This window comes from Sinocyclocheilus anshuiensis, unplaced genomic scaffold, assembly GCF_001515605.1.
Source record: "Sinocyclocheilus anshuiensis isolate Anshui unplaced genomic scaffold, SAMN03320099.WGS_v1.1 scaffold1832, whole genome shotgun sequence".
NCBI lineage: Eukaryota > Metazoa > Chordata > Actinopteri > Cypriniformes > Cyprinidae > Sinocyclocheilus > Sinocyclocheilus anshuiensis.
In genome coordinates this window covers 778,855-795,394 of record NW_015555884.1, presented here as the reverse complement: position 1 = coordinate 795,394, position 16,540 = coordinate 778,855, and the positions used below count along the sequence as shown (strand labels likewise).

General features: G+C 35.7%; 1 long non-coding RNA gene across 1 annotated transcript; it reads left to right on the top strand.

Annotated features, from left to right (window-relative positions):
- The first annotated feature begins 822 nt into the window (after positions 1–822).
- On the top strand, positions 823–1,229 carry LOC107675869 (uncharacterized). Its single transcript, XR_001632644.1, has 3 exons — positions 823–899; positions 1,012–1,112; positions 1,200–1,229. It is a non-coding gene; the product is annotated as an uncharacterized LOC107675869 (long non-coding RNA).
- The last annotated feature ends 15,311 nt before the right edge of the window (positions 1,230–16,540 follow it).

The following is a 16,540-nucleotide window of genomic DNA, read 5'->3' as shown; positions in this document are numbered from 1 at the left end:
AATATAACACGTATTACCAATGGACAGAGTGCTGATTACAAACAAGCAAAGAAACAAAAATTAATACCAAAAAAAAAAAGAATAAGCCAACCTAATATATAAAATGAGTCAGCAGTATGTAACAAGCATTACTTTTATTTGTATCAGTAAAGAAAAGCAGTTTACCGTATTATATTTTCTAGAAAATAATGTAAAAGATGTAAGTGATGTTGCAGAAAAGCACACAAGTTTGTAGCACTCTTACTTTTAAAGAACTTGTTTGACCAGTTTATTGTCCTTAATTTTATCTAAAGTGGTGTTAAAGAAACTGATATCAGTACTAAGTTTTACTTTAGCCCAGCTCTCATAACTGATATAATCCTAGTGACACAACTTTAGTCCCATCCTCTTTAGTATCACTGTCTTTCAACGGCTTGCCAAGGTTGAATACGTGACTAGTTAATGTCAAAGACTTATTGGGAAAGCAGTTCTTTTACTGCAAGTATAGCATGATAAATTGACTGAAATTTCAACACAGCAACAACAAACGCTACTTCTAATCCAAAACAATCAATGACATCATAACATACAATGAGAGAGTTGAAATCATGATGCTTCTCAAGGAAATAGTCAGAAGACTTAAAGCCCTTCGTGAGGTCAAACAAAGGAGAATGCATCATGTTTGCATGTAAAACATCAGGTCTGGACAATGAAGATAAAAACTTTCCTCAGCTATGAGCTCACTGGATCTGATGGGGTGGACCTCCATCACATCTCAGATTGATCAGCTGCTGTAAATGATATAAAAGCAAGAGAGAGCACCTACAGATACATCAGTGAGATACATCACACACTCATCTACATCATGACCTTCACCATCTTCTCCATCACCTGCCTTGCCCTGGTGGCCTCTGCTCTGGGTAAGTGTCTCCTTTATTTTGCAAGAATAATGATGGACAAATAGAGAAAATGTAAAACCTAAATTAAGAGCCCCCTGCCTCATGAATAATGTATTACATTTTGTAATAACAGGTTGTGGAGTGCCTGCGATTAAACCACAGACGATCGGCAGCAGGATTGTGAACGGACAGAATGCCATCTCTGGTTCTTGGCCCTGGCAGGTCTCTCTTCAGGTAACTCATCTGTTTTTCAAACACACATTTGTCTGCTTTGTTTAAAGATTAAATTTCATGTTTTCAATGCTTTTACCTTTTAAACAGCACCCCAATGGTTTCCACTTCTGTGCAGGATCCCTGATCAATGAGAACTGGGTTCTCACTGCTGCCCAATGCGCTGTCATGTAAGATTCTTCAATCTGACAAACATCACATACATTAGTGGTTCATAAATACTCTGTCTGGTTTATTTCTGTATTTTATCTATTCATTTTATTTTTATCTCTCTTTAGGGTGGGCTCTCACCGTGTTATTCTTGGAGAACATAATCATGGACCCCATCCAGATCCAACTAGTTTCCAAGGTAACAAAGTTTTATGATCTCAGTGGATCAGAGATATTGAAATTGAAAAAAAAAGAGACCAATTCATATTGATTTTGTTCTGGCCAATATTAATTACATACGGAATACAACCAGAAATAATTTTTAATTGATGTTTTATTCCTGTGTTTTTTAAACATAATAACCAAGTCATCATTACACTACAAAAACATATTCATTATAAATATTTTAGTAGTAGGAGTATGTCCTGTAATTTAAGAAAAGGTGTGATCTAAAAGGTTGCAAAATAATTTTAATCTTTGTTTTAGATTTTATTATTGTTATTGTTTAATTGAACTCACATATTTCTCATTTGTGTTGGGTCAGTCAATGACTTCATGCTGAAGTCTGAGACTTCATACTGTTTTCCTGTTTCAGCTGTACAGATAATGAAAACGTTTCAATAAATAAGATGAGTAAAATAATAGCAACGGAGAATGTTGTAGAGTCTAATTAATGACATGTAATATCCGACGGGTAATATCAGACAAGTCCTCTGCTCAATCTGACTTGAGTTGCAGCCTGGAATTAAACCACACATGCTGGTTTCGTCTGGCCAGAGGAGACTTGTCCCCCTAGCCTTGTTTCTCCCAAGGTTTACTTTGCTCCATTTCTGTCACCGACGGAGTTTTAGTTTCTTTTTTTCCTTTATTTGCAAGAAGAGCAACAACAAAAACAACAACAAAAAACATACATTAACAGTCGTCTTCAGAGGCATCGTAGTAAAACAATCATACTGTCATAGTTGAAAACAAAGCAATTGCCAGGAAAAAAAATAAAATTCATGATAATAGTAGTAATAAATAATTAAATAATAAAAAAGAAAAATACAACAGGTGGATAATTGATAATGGAAAAATTATTTCTGCCCCAAAACAATGGCGTTAACAAGAAGGAAATGTCAACCATAAAACGAACTTAGCCTGAGAACAATAACCTTTTGCCTGTTCCTGGTATTCAGGATTATGATTTACTTACAGTGCAACAGTCTGGCAGATCCGGTTCTAGGCGAGTTGTGTAGACCTTTGTCCATTTTTGGTGATGCATGTTTTGGTGATTCATGGTCTGGCTGTGACGTCACATTACTGGTTTCCTGTTTCAGTTGAGCAAATAATGGGAAAAAAAAAAGCATGACTAAAATATAAATGACAAATCTACGAGAATAATGTCATGAGTGTACATTGAAGTGAACTGAAATATACTTGTAGAAATAAATCTTATGCCCACTTTGCTCCTGATTAACCACTAGAGGTCGGTAATAATCTATTTAGAAACTGAACCTTGAATATGGCAAGCAGGGGTTTGCAGGGCCCCAGTGCATGTTTTTACCAGTGGGCCCTGTTTGAAATTGTTTCATTTGTATGTTCATTCTATTTATTTATTTGTGCTATTTACAATGTTTAAGTTTTCTCAAGTTTGTAGGTGTCCAGGTACAGAAACCGAATAATCAAATGTAAAATAGCACTGCATAGTCTTCACTGTAAAAAATTAAATATACAGTCAAACCAAAAATTATTCAGACACCTTCAACATTTCTCACATTATTTGCTATAGTTTAGAAAATTGTAATAAAATATAACAAGAACTCGAAAGTAATTCAGTCAAGAGCAGTGAGTGATTTTCTTTCTTTCATTTTCTTGGATTAAAGGTGCAGTAGGAGATCTTGGAAAATGCTAACTTTGGCCTGATAGCACTGAAAGCCCCACCCTCCCTGCAATCGCCATCTATCGGGATGTGAAGAGACTTTCAACCAGCATAACAAAAAATGTTTCTGAAGACAATCACCTATTGCACCTTTAACATTACAGCAGCTAGTAAATTATGCTCGGTCACTTTAAGAGACAATGCATCCATTACAATGATACACATCCGATTTCTTTCTCCACTGTTTACTTTCACTTAAGACATAACCAACAGTTTTTTCGAGGAGACTCTCCAAGACGGGTTTTTGACAATTTTGTATGTATTTGTCGGTACAAGAGCAAGAAGATGCAAATTCGGTGTTCAAGCGCTTTGAGACGCGGCTTTCTGCATGCGCCCTGTGCGCACAGAACACCGCGCGCGGGTGCTGAATTGGGCTCTTTCACATCTTTTTCTGTTTGCATGTTTAAACTGCGATTGTTATTTGTTCATTCAGGTGCAGAAGGACGCGAAGGAGAGCTCGGTTCGGTGTTGCTGTCTGTGAGACAGTAAATACAAATTAGTAAATTAGAACAAGGCGTGCGAGTAGGCTAGCATATTTTTAGGCTGGCCTCAGCCAGTCGGTTGAGATCGCTGGAGGGCCCCCCCTCAGCCGTGGGCCCTATAATCGTCACCACTTTTCACCCCACTAGAGACGGCCCTGATGGCAGGTGTGAGACCAGAATCTTCTTCAAACATCTGGTCTGTGGTCATTTATATGCATGCCATATTAAAGAGAATAAATACTCAAATACTGAATACAGTTTATTATTATTATCTTCTATATACATATAAGACCGTTTTCTTCAGAGTCCCCATAAAACATAAAAACCAATGCGCGCTGTGTGTGTGTGTGTGTGTGTGTGTGTGTGTGTGTGTGTACACTCAGGACCGCTGCTGGCCAAATGGGTGCCCTAAGCAGAATAGCATTGTTGTGCCCCCTTCTTCTTCAAAAAAAAAACCCTTCAATAAAGGGTCAAAATAGAACTTTAATAAAATATAAAAGTAAATAAATAAATAGTAATTCAATTGGATTATTTATAAATTACATTTGTAGCTCTAGACAGTTACCTTTGGCTATAATTTTATTAATATCGTTGTCTGATTGATTTTATAGTCTCAAGCATTCAGAAATCACACAAAATAAAATTAAGCAGTTTTACTACGTAAGTATTTTGGTAAGGGTTGTGATGTCCACATGTTTTTGTTGATGAAATTAAGTGGATATTTGAATTAAATGTTTTGTGAATATAGTAAACAAGGATTTGATCATCCTGTAAGTGTAACAACAGTAGATTATTATCAGGCCTTTGGTGCCCTTTGCAGGCATTTGTAAAAACGCAAATTGTTTATTTTGTATTACATTATGTATTTAACAGTGTTATTCAATGAAACCATGCTTATTATTAATTAACCAGTCTTTATTGCCTCATATTTTTTATATAATACATTTTAAGTCATGAAAACTAGAATATTAAGCCAGATGCGTTGTTGGTGGTGGTGAAATTATTAACGACATTAATGTCAACAGTCAAAAAAGTCCTCGTAGTTTTTATATAATACATTTTAAGTCATGAAAACTAGAATATTAAGCCAGATGCGTTGTTGGTGGTGGTGAAATTATTAACGACATTAATGTCAACAGTCAAAAAAGTTTCACAGGATTATGAACGTAGTTACCTGAAACCCTGTTGAAAAAAAACAGTTACTACCTGCTTTTTATAGAAAATAGAACTGAAAGACATGCCAAATTATACGGGATTCCGTTAGCAGAGCTATATGTGGGCTAAAAAGGGGGTTTCACCTGACACTTCACCCTCACACACGTTCACAACAGCTAGTTGATCTTCATTCCCAGACCTTTTTTTACCTGTGATGAAAAGATAACATACTCTAAGGGTGTAATCACTTTTATGTTTTTGTATAAAGTATATTGTAGCCTATATTTTTATGTAAAGTATAATATTATACGTATAAATGTAATATAATATAATATAATATAATATAATATAATTGTTATTATATCCGAGTTGTCTGGAACGCAGCATTAGGTTAACATTCAATAAACGAGCATGTACTACAATTACGAGTCATTCTTTTAGGTAACATTTCAGCACTTGACAAACGGATAGCGACTCCTAAGTAGCACTTAAGCACGGCTACGTGCGATTGCGTTAAGTGCATTTTTTGGGAAACGCACGTGAAACAATAACAAACGATTGTAAAATGACTCGTAGAAAACGCTCTTAAGTCCTAAGATCAATCGTTATCGAGAAACACAGCCTAGGTTGTCATGCAACAACTGTGCCTGAAATATTTTAACATTCCCATTTTAACAGCCTAATTAATTAAAAATGATAAATATGTTTTTCTCCGTTCGATATTGTGCTTGAATTCATTAGGCTACACAAAAGATATTATTCGTGTCTCCCGAAAAGAAACGCACAGACTACAAATACTCAACTAAACAAAACATTCTTTTCATGAGCTTCGCCGCAACTCGTTCACTTGCTGAAATACATAAAATAATTCAATAAATACATATTTAGAATAGCCACTTAATTCAAATAACTACTGGGGTAATTAATCAAATAAATAACGAGAATTCACTGACCAAAATCAGCTTGAAAATGCTAACAAAGACGGATCCGTAACTGAAAGGTACTCTGTTACTTCATCAGTCAGTCATGGAAGTCTGGTGGTTGATGGGCTTCTGGCAACATTAATTTCAGGAGAGAAGACCATTTTATAGATTTGAGTGCACAGGTTTGAGCGTACACATCCGAGTGAGAGAGAGCACACGTCCTGTTTTGTGCATTATATACTGTTAGATGTGTTTTGTCCACCTTTCATATGCTGTATAATTATATCACTAGGTAACAAAGATACATTAACAACACAACAAAAAAAATCTTTTAGAAGGGCCTCACTGATTAATTTTGTCTGGGGCCCCCACTTCATGTAGGTATGCCTCTGGTTCACATGATGTAAATTTTGGGTGAACGTGCAGGGAAATACCTCGAGTCAAACCACAACTCTGGGAGCCACTGCTGTACCTTCAGTGAGCATCTCTTCTGAAGCAGTTAGGTGTGGTGAGTGCTGGCGTTTCTGAGGAACAAGAAACTTAACACTAAAGCTATGTAGTAGGTGGGATGGGGGTGTTTCACACTAAAAAGAGAGTTATTTCAAAACAAAATCTATTTTCTCCTGACAAAAAAAAAATCCATATTCTCAACCTCAAAGAGCTCAGAGCTTCAGAGCTGTATTGTTTCACACAATTTAGAGTCAGACCTCAAAGATGGGCAGTAAATGTCATGACACAATGGAACTGGCTTTGAGACGTCGTGCTTTTCACCTTACTAAAGGTTAGACGTAGATGTGATGTGTGTGGTCAGTGACAAACATGTGTCAGTGGCCAGCATTACTCACCCTAGGGGCTACTCATCCCACTTGTGTACATTGGGGGAGCCCCCCTAAACCCATACCGACCCCAATAGCCTGCTATGGAATTATGGTAGACAACTGTTTAAGACTCTGGGCTAAAAAGGCAGGTTTAGTCACAGAGTATATGACCTGTATATTTGATTCTAATAAGCTGATAATTATCATGTTGTGGCCGATAACCAGTATAAATGTTGCTTAATATTGATTAAACAGTATTTGTTATTTATTTTATCTACATAAATAAATAAATATATAAAAACACACAAACATTTTTTTTTAAATGGTCAAAGTGAATCTGGCAACAGTATGAATATTTTAAACACATAAAGTATTAGTGATTTTAAAGACCAACTGTAAGTGAACTTTGATGACAATAATCTAAATGGAAAAACTGGGGAATTGAGCATGATGATGAGTTCTAAATATTCTATATCAGCCAACCCAAACAAACAAATTAATAAAAAAAAAACCTATAGATGTAATATGCATCCCTAATAGAAACATACAAATTAATTTTTTTTTTTTTATTGGTTGTAAAAACTGAAATAAATATTGTATATGTATAAGTGTGTGTGTGTGTGTGCGCGTGTGTGTGTGTGTGTGCCGTGAAAAAGTTTTTGCATATTTGTTACACTTAAAAGTTTCAGATCATCAAACCAATTTTAATATTACACAAAGATAATGCAAGTAAATACAAAATGCAATTTTTAAATGATGATTTCATTTATTAAAGCTGCAGTCCGTAAGTTTTGCCTCTTTGTCGTCATCTCTGTTTGAAAACCTGCAATTGCAGCTGTTAGCGGAATTATCTTCCTTGCATGGGTTGTGCACCGGCTTGGCTCCAGCGCGGATGAATCTAATGTTTTGAGGAGTATGTGTGTGTGGCAGTCAGTCACCACACCGGTGTGGATATTTACTGTACTTCGCAGTCTTGGAATATATGACCCAAATAAGAATTCTCACCGGATATTGTGATCTGAACAAGTAAGTAACAAGTCTGCCACGTTTGTTCTGACCAACTGAGGAAAAAAGCATTACAAGAAATCGTGCTACCAATGGTGATTAAATCTAAAGATTCTCCGAACACAAATGCAGACATGGTTTTATGTTTACGCGGCGCGATGCAACGCAACGCGTAAAAAGACAGTATAAGTCATTATAATCCGTAATTATGTCCCCACTGGCTGCCACAAATACCTCGTTTATAATTTTATATATAATATATATATATATATAATAGTTTATTATTTATTCAAGGATAAGAGAGAATTGAAAAAAAAATGGATCAAAAAAGTTCAGCAAAGTTGTCCTAAGACGAGAATGCATTTTGGTTTTAGGTTTTAGGACAACTTTGATGAAAGGTTTTGATCAAAAACTTGACTACTGTAGATTCCTAGGATCAACATTGACCTTTTTTTAATGAACATTCCTCACTTTACTGTACGTGATTCAACAGTGCATGTTATTCAAATGGAAAATATTGTTTCTTTTTATAAATAGTTTTTTTTCTTACTTTTTTAAATCTTGCCAATAGTTAATGACGTAATTTGATCCTGGTTTTTGTTACTGTAATAAACGCTATATATAGAGCATCAATTGCATGAATGATTGAAATCAAACTTACCACTGGATTTATCAAAATGCTCAAACTTCAGCCTTCATGTGCTAGTCAAAAAACCTTCTTAGAAGCATGAAACGTCCACTTTTCATGTTCCAGTCAATTCCCATTGAAAAAAACCAAGGTATGCCCAACACGTTTCTAACTGAATATCCTGTTTCACTCAAAATAAGTCATATTTTAGAAGTAAAATATATTGCGAAGGCTGTTTCATGTTGATATTAACCTACAGTCACCCTATTTAAGTGATAAGCTATTGATGTGTGGTTTTGATAAAGGTTGTTTGAATAATGACTTAACTTTTAATAATAATATTAAATCCACAGGGGAAAAACACAGGAAATTGTAGGGGTAAATGCGGCACAAGCATAAAGAAGATCAGACAAACAACTAAGGAAACACAGGACTTAAATATACAGAGCATGTACAGAAACAGGTGCAAGCTAATCCGAAATCATAGAAACAAACGAAACAAACCAGAACCAAGGAAAACAAGACCATGAACCTGACACAGATCTATCTATCAAATCAATTTAAACCAAGTGTCAACATGTCAGCTAAGCTCAGGAGACAATTGATCATGTGTGTTGATAAACTGATAAGCCTCAAAAACAGAAATAAATGGACTGACATTCAGTCATGTTCTAGTTTATAGTTCCTCATGCAAAAAAATAACAATAATAACTTATAGATACTAATGTTATATTAATAGCACAGTCCCCGTTTCAGATATATGGCATTTCACTTGCAAACTCGACAGGAACTACATGCACTGCTCATCACATCCTTTGACCTGAAGATGAGGCCACACAGACAACCTCAAAATACAGTGTGTAAAAAGAAAGGTTCAATTCAGCGTGAAATGGAAAAATCGCATTTTAGTCGTCACAGTTCCCGTACGCCGGTATTGCTGACAAGTAATCAAGCTGGTCTCCATTGGCTTCTTCATCTCACTGTTGCAAACCCACAAGTTACAGCGAATTTCACGATAAACCACGACTGGAGAGTTCCCCGTTCAAGATTCATTCATGACACATTCAGTGCTCACTATCTGTTTCTTGTTTTCTCCTTCTCTGTCTCTCTCTTTCTCACTCTACGTTTCTCTCAACCACAACTCTTGACATTCATTGCTCTTCTGACTAGCCGTGTTTACAGAGATCAGTCTGGTGTCAGGTTGTGGCAACTGGGAACTACTTGTCATTCATGCATTTTGTGTAAGTCCTAGTCATTTTGATAGTTATTCTTGTTCAAAGTAAACTATTATATACTTTAATTCAGTTTTGCCCCAGTCATACTAACTTGCCTAATTAGGACTGGATTTTTATATTTTGTGCAAGTAAAACATGCAATTAAAGAGCATTAACTAATCATATACACTTTGACTAGGCTTGACATACAAATGAAAATAATTTAGGCCAATAATAATTTGAAGACCATTCACTGCTGCATTTGAAAGCTGAATGTCTTCACATATCTGCTCAGGAAGCTTGTCACACTGAAAGGGGGTGTACGTAAAGGTTTCTGAGAACTGATGACCCACGGCAGACTTGTTGTAGTTAGGTTTCGTTAGGACCCTTGCAAAGGTGGTCTACACATTTTAAACACATGTATGTGGTGGGCATGACTCAGACTTAGAAGATGACAATTTGATTGGTTTCTTTGATTGATCCCTTATATGGTCCTTACAAACTGCAATGTTTTAAAGATTTGATACTGTTGAGTCAAACTAGATCCGTACTGTTCACACCCTGCAGTTTCCGAGCATTTTAAACAGTGGTCCACTTATTTTAACTTTTGAGGTAGAGTTGGCCTGCTTATGTGTTCACCCCTTAAGGTCTTACTGCTAACACCAAATGCCACCTTGATAAAATGTTGTACTACAGTTAATTATCTACTTGTACTATGAAACTTTATACATCAGCTGTCCAAAAATTAAAGTGGTGCTTTAGGAAACTATCAAAGGGGTCCTTATTAGTCAGACTGCACTATCCCTTTAATTTTGATTGAATGTAAATGCAAAAAAAAAAAGAATAGTTCTTGTCTGTGAAAAACTCACTGTGTATTGCCAGAGTGCTTCTATGGAGTTGCTAAGGTGTTCTGAGTTTCTGATTTTAGCACCTGTGCAGTTTTTAGGGTGTTTTGGTAATTGCCAAATCAAAACAGTCACCTTCCAAGAATCTATGAAATTATTCTCCCTAGATATGACTGAAATCCCCTTAAAGTCATGATGAAATGGAAGTAGCAACAGATCTTTTCTTCTGTATTGTGTGACATACAGTGTAACAGATTATTGAAAAAGAGAAAAAAAAATAGAGCAGGACTTGATTCTATCCATCAGATGTTGATTGGAGTTTGAAATGTGGGTGTTGCAATCAAAAATCAGCGTGAGCTTGCAGTTGATAGTAAAGTTTTTGGGTACAACATATGTCACCAGAGAGAAGTCTTCCATTTTACTAGAAGATTGAGCATTCTGATAAAAACATTATGAGGTCAAAGAAATTAAATATGAAACATATGGATGAATCATTCACAGTTAGATCTATAACACATTTACAAAATAGATGGGGTGAGATTTCATTTCATTTCGAAGTCTAAAGGGTTTCAGTTTTGTTGTCAACGAGGTAAAAAAACAACTATTAAAGGGCACCTATTATGCAACATTTACTTTTACATCCTGTTTGAACATAAATGTGTGCTGGCAGTGTGTGTACACAATAGAGTAGCACGATTCTGGATCTGAATCACAATTGTTTTTGTCTTAAATCGAGATCACGATTCTGAACTAAACAAAATAATAATATAAAATAATGTGTGACAAAATGTTAATTGCCTCAGTCTATTTAAAAGTGTTTAATTAATTTTAATGAATTATTAAACATTAAAGGGGTCATCCAATGCTAGTCCCACGATTGTTTGATTGACAGTAGCGTTTCAGCACAGACTGGACTGGCGTCTTACCTTAGACCCGCCCTGAGTGAGCTGTCATCAGTCCGCCTTTGTTTCATCACCGGAGCTGATGTAGACAAAAATGACTCCATAGCGATTGAAGTGTTTTGTTGTTGGATGTAATAATGAACTTAGCAGTCATCATTTATTCCCGACATCTGAGCCGATGAAGACGCAGTGGATTACGTTTGTTTCTGAAGGGAATGCGCCCCCCTATCTACATAAATGCGTTTATGATCGCGCGAATCATTCGTGATCCAGCTTCACCTCCAGAAGAAGTGAGTATAAGGTTTTTTAATGAATCTTTGCAAATCGCCTTTCCTAATAATGTGCTAATTAGCAAGTTTCACGATGAATGCGGCTAAAGTAAACAGTCTCTCTGAGAGAGGCTCGGAAGAGAGAGGCGGGGTCAGCACAGCAGAGCTCATTAACATTTAAAGGAAAATGCAACAAAACGGCTTGATCTGAAAAGAGCTGTTTTTGACAGGGTAAAAAAGGTGTTTTTTACACTACCATTGAGAAAGTTTAACCAAACTATGTTACAGACTTTTCATTAAAACCCTAAAGAATCATATCAACTTGTGGAAAATGGGCATCGGATGGCCCCTTTAATATAAATATATGTATTTAAAATATAATATATTTAATACACCTATTTTTTATATTAAAATTATGAAAAAATGGTTTGAATGGATGATTCAATGACTCACTCATAAATACTTGTTTCTTTACTGGATGAATCAACGTTTTTGAACGAATCTCTTGAATGATTCAATGACAAATACATTTTTAACAATCACTTGTAAACGATGCAATCGACACAAACGTTATTTTATTACTTTCAAAAGTGGATTTTGCTCTTGGATTTTACTACCATAGACATCAACATTTATAACCGAACTATAAACTTTCATCCCAGTATTTCTGTGATAATAGAAATATTAAGAAATAATATTGTGTAGCTGAAAAGACCGTTTATGAAGCTGTTTCTTACCTAAACACTGTTGAACCTTACCTCGTTGTCATTTAGAAATGAGATCGCGGGGGTGTTTGAATCGAGATTGCGATCTTTTAACGATTAATCGTGCAGCTCTAGTACACAACCACCCTATAATGATAAAAATCCACATGCTTGTTTTTTTAATCCCCATAAATCATAAGCAGTGTCTCAGAACAAGCGTTCGTAGAATCCGTAAATTGTGACGTCACATTTTACACGCCCTTCCCACGACTGTTGACGGACACTGCCGTATTAGCAGAGACCCCGCCCTGAGAGAGCCACACACAATCCGCCACGTTTATCTTCACGCTAGAGCATTTAAAAGCAGCACTCAAGTAAGAAATTTCTTTTTTATAAAACCTATAGAAATTATTCAGTTCAGAGCAGTAAGTGATTTTCTGTTTTTATTTTATTGTTTGGCTCATATTAGCAATGTAGACAGTAGTGTAGGTACTGTGTATATTACACTAATGTCTTAATACATTACACTTAATACACAGATCTAATATAAACATGCGATATCTTTCCCAGCTGTTTACCTTCACAGACATAACCAAATGTGTTTTTGTAACTTATGCATGTTTTTAACATAAACTTGTGTGTATTTGACTATTTAATCGCACTAAGACATAAAGAACTTAGTTTAGTACTCGCATGCCGTGTGACAGCCTCTTTTGGATTAGTTCGGAGATTTCTTGAAATCTACCATCCTCTCATTTAATTGGAAGAAAGAAATACAAATATTATCAATACCAAAGTTAAACACCATAACAACCCAGGGCCTAAAATGATCACCCACCATGCGCCAAAAGGGAGTAAAAACTGGCATTGGTGAGTATATTATTAATAATAAAAACTTTACAGTTGAGTAGCATTATAGTGATTTTTCCTTAATCAATTTGTTTCATTTTTAAATAATAATAATAATAATGATAAGAAAAAAAATTTTTTAGATGTGTTTCCCCTATTTGTCCTGCCTGTTTTTAATGAAATAATGACATACAGTTACATGGCCGGAAAATTTCCCCAATACACCAGCCATTGGCAGAAAATGTTAGTTTTAGCCCCTCTTACAACCCTTTCAAAGTGTGCCAATAAGTTTCAAGGTGTTTCAATAAGTGAAAATATTATCTAAGCAAGGAGCTCATATAAACATGTTAAGAGTCAGAATAAAGGGGTCTACAAATGCAAAACACTGGAAGAAAAAGATTTTAGTTAGTATTTACTAAGTTAGCATCTGTGAGAAAAGTATGGATATACAGGAGAAAAGTTAACTCAAGATTTATAATTGCAGACATAAATCTGAAAACACTGTTCAAATGGTCACTTATGCACAAGTAGCTCAGCAAATTATACAGAACATTACACTTGATGCAGTTTCCTTCAGTCAGGGTGAGCTCTTTAGTAGCATTTGCAGACACATTCCTGACAGTTTTTAATATCAAGTATTAATAGTAAATTAAAAGTACCGGACCACATGCGTTTAAATATACATTCTACATTTAATCCACTTTTCTTTGTTTAGACCTCTGCTAATCCCAACTCTAACCTCAACTGCAAACTGCTCACTTTGTTCTCTCCAATTTAACATGCACACACACACACACATTCACACATGCACATTCACAGATGATGCAGGCTATTTCAAAGTGACTCAGCTGCAAGAGGGGTCGTGGTCAAAATCGCAAGTGTGTGGGTATCAATATGTACGTGCTGATGTCCTAGTGTGATCTGTATACTGTGGCTTTTGTTATGAATGTCAAGCCCCTTAACTCACTTTACAGGTGGTCTCTGCTCTCCGATTGTAGTTACAATGACATTTAAACACATTATGCACTCATCAACGTTTGCTTAACAAGTTATGTGCTGGCAGTGGTTTTGTACTCACAGTCTGAGGGTCCTTTAGGTGCTTTTTTGCAAATTCCAAGTGTGTTTTCATGTGTCTTCACTGAGGAGAGGATTGAGTCTGGCCACACTGTCATAAAGCACAGATTGGTGGAGTGTTGCAGTGATATTTGTCCTTCTGTAGGTTTCTCCTATCTCCACATATGATCATGGAGCTCAACTAGAGTGACCATCAACTTCTTGGTCATCAGTCTAACCAAGGCCCTTCTCCATCAATTGCTCAGTTTGGCCAGGAGGCCAGCTCTAGGAAGAGTCCTGGTTGTTCCAAACGCCTTCCATTATGGATAATGGAAGCTGCATTCTTCTGTGAATCCTGTCTCTGAGCTCTACAGGCAGTGTTTTTGACTTCAGGGCTTGGTCTTTGCTCTAATATGCATTTTCAACTGTTAGACCTTTTATTAAGGTATGTGTGCCTTTCCAAATCATACCCATTCAATTGAATTTGCCACAGGTTAACTTCACTCAGAGTGTGGTAACATTTACAAGCAATATGAATGCTCCTGAGCTAAATGTCAACTGTCCCAGATAAGGGTATGAATACTTATGCAATGGAATCATTTAAGTTGTTATCTTTAATAAATTTGCAAAGATGTTAAAAACATGTTATTTGCTTTGTCATTATGGTGTATGGAGTGTAGATTGATGTGGAAAAAAAGTAATTTAAAGCAGTTTAACATAAGGTTGCAACATAACAAAACATGAAACAACTGGGAGTTTGAATACTTTTGCAAGGCACTGTGTGTGTGTATATATATGGCTTGGATTTTTCAGGTTTTGCAGAGATTATGATTCTGACTGTGACTTTAGGATCCGCATAATGCCATTGGCAAAATAGAGAATCTCAAGACTTATGACAAAGCAGGCCTTTTAATTAGGCTGGTTTAAAGGAAGTGCCACATTTCATGATAGTTTCCATGATAGTTTAAAGTATTGCACATTATAATTTGATAAAGATCTCCAGCCTCCACTGCAATGACTGATAAGATTATCTCAAATAACAATTTGCACACCTTCGCTTTCATTTTCTTCATGTTATTGTTCTTATCTGGTGGGTTGATTTGCTCATTAACCAATGCCACCAATTTTGCAAAATATGTTTATATAATCAGTGTGGGTACAGAGAGATGCATGTGTAAAGTCATGTTTGTTCAGAGAGATGAGGAGTTGATAAAAGAGGTGAATCTTCAATGTTTTTTTCAGAGTTTCGCTTGTGGCCAGAGTGACAGTCCTCTTCATTTCACCTTTTCTTTCATGTTAAACTGGCTGTTTTCCATAACATGATATTTTGTGATTATGGGAACAAGTGTGGGCAGTTGCATAAAAAACTGGCACACAAAAAAAGCAACAACACACATTTACTAAGGTAGGTTATTAGCAAATAGTAGAAAGAAATAATGTTTCCACTATTCTGTTCCAGATAAAAGTTTAGGAGAAGCTTATTAATCTGTTCAAAAACACCAAAGCATATAAGTATAGTTGCTTACCTTACTCCCATTATAATTAAGAATTTAAGAATTAGATGGACATGTGAACTTGTGAATATTACTCTGAAAAAAATGTTATAGGATTTACTTAGCTACAATTTTCACTAAGAAATTGCTCATAAATTTCACATTTAGTAAAAAATATAAAGTTACATTGAATTAAATGTGAAATTTTGAAGTACAAAGACTTAATTAGTATTTTCTTGTAAAACATACCCCAGCAATCCTTTGTTTTAATTACAATGGAAAAATATTTTTTTATTTACTTTGAAAACTATTTGTTTCAGTGTAGCTGAATATTAGTTGCAGTACGCTTTCATGTCCCCATCATAAATGTCTTTATGTATCTGATAATATTAAACTCACAATTTATGAATATTGAAATCATACTCATTTTATCACAATATCACTTATAAGGGAACATGTATTGTAATTTTTGTCATGTTCACAGGTGCTTTCTACTGTTTATTTCTCTTATCAAAATGATTCAAACAAAATTAGTTTTCTTGGAAATATCATAATCAATCAACTTTCTGAGCTTGACCAATTCATATTTCTGCTGCTATCAGGAAAGGTTTCAATGGACAAATAAATCAACAGCACAGATGCATTTGATTTCTAGAAAAAATGGTGAAAGAAAGGAAGCAAAAAAGCAAAAGAAGACCAATCACAGATGTCTGAGGTGTAAAGGGGAGGGGCTGGTTTGACTTTAGAGGTGGCCTTGCTAGATCTCACCCACATGTAGGCTTCCACTGGTCGATGACACCTCTGGTTGAGGTCGCGATGCATGTTAATGCATCTCTGTTGACTTGCTCGCAGCAGGACGCAGCCTCTACCTTGATCGCATAGGTACGTCTTTCAAAAGTTTGTCAGTCAGGCTCTTCTTCTTTTCCACCTTCTAGTGTCATCTTGCCATTTCTCATGTTGTCTGCTGTCTCTCTACCTCTTCCCCTCCCCCATCACCAAGTGCCGTGCTTTCTATATCTG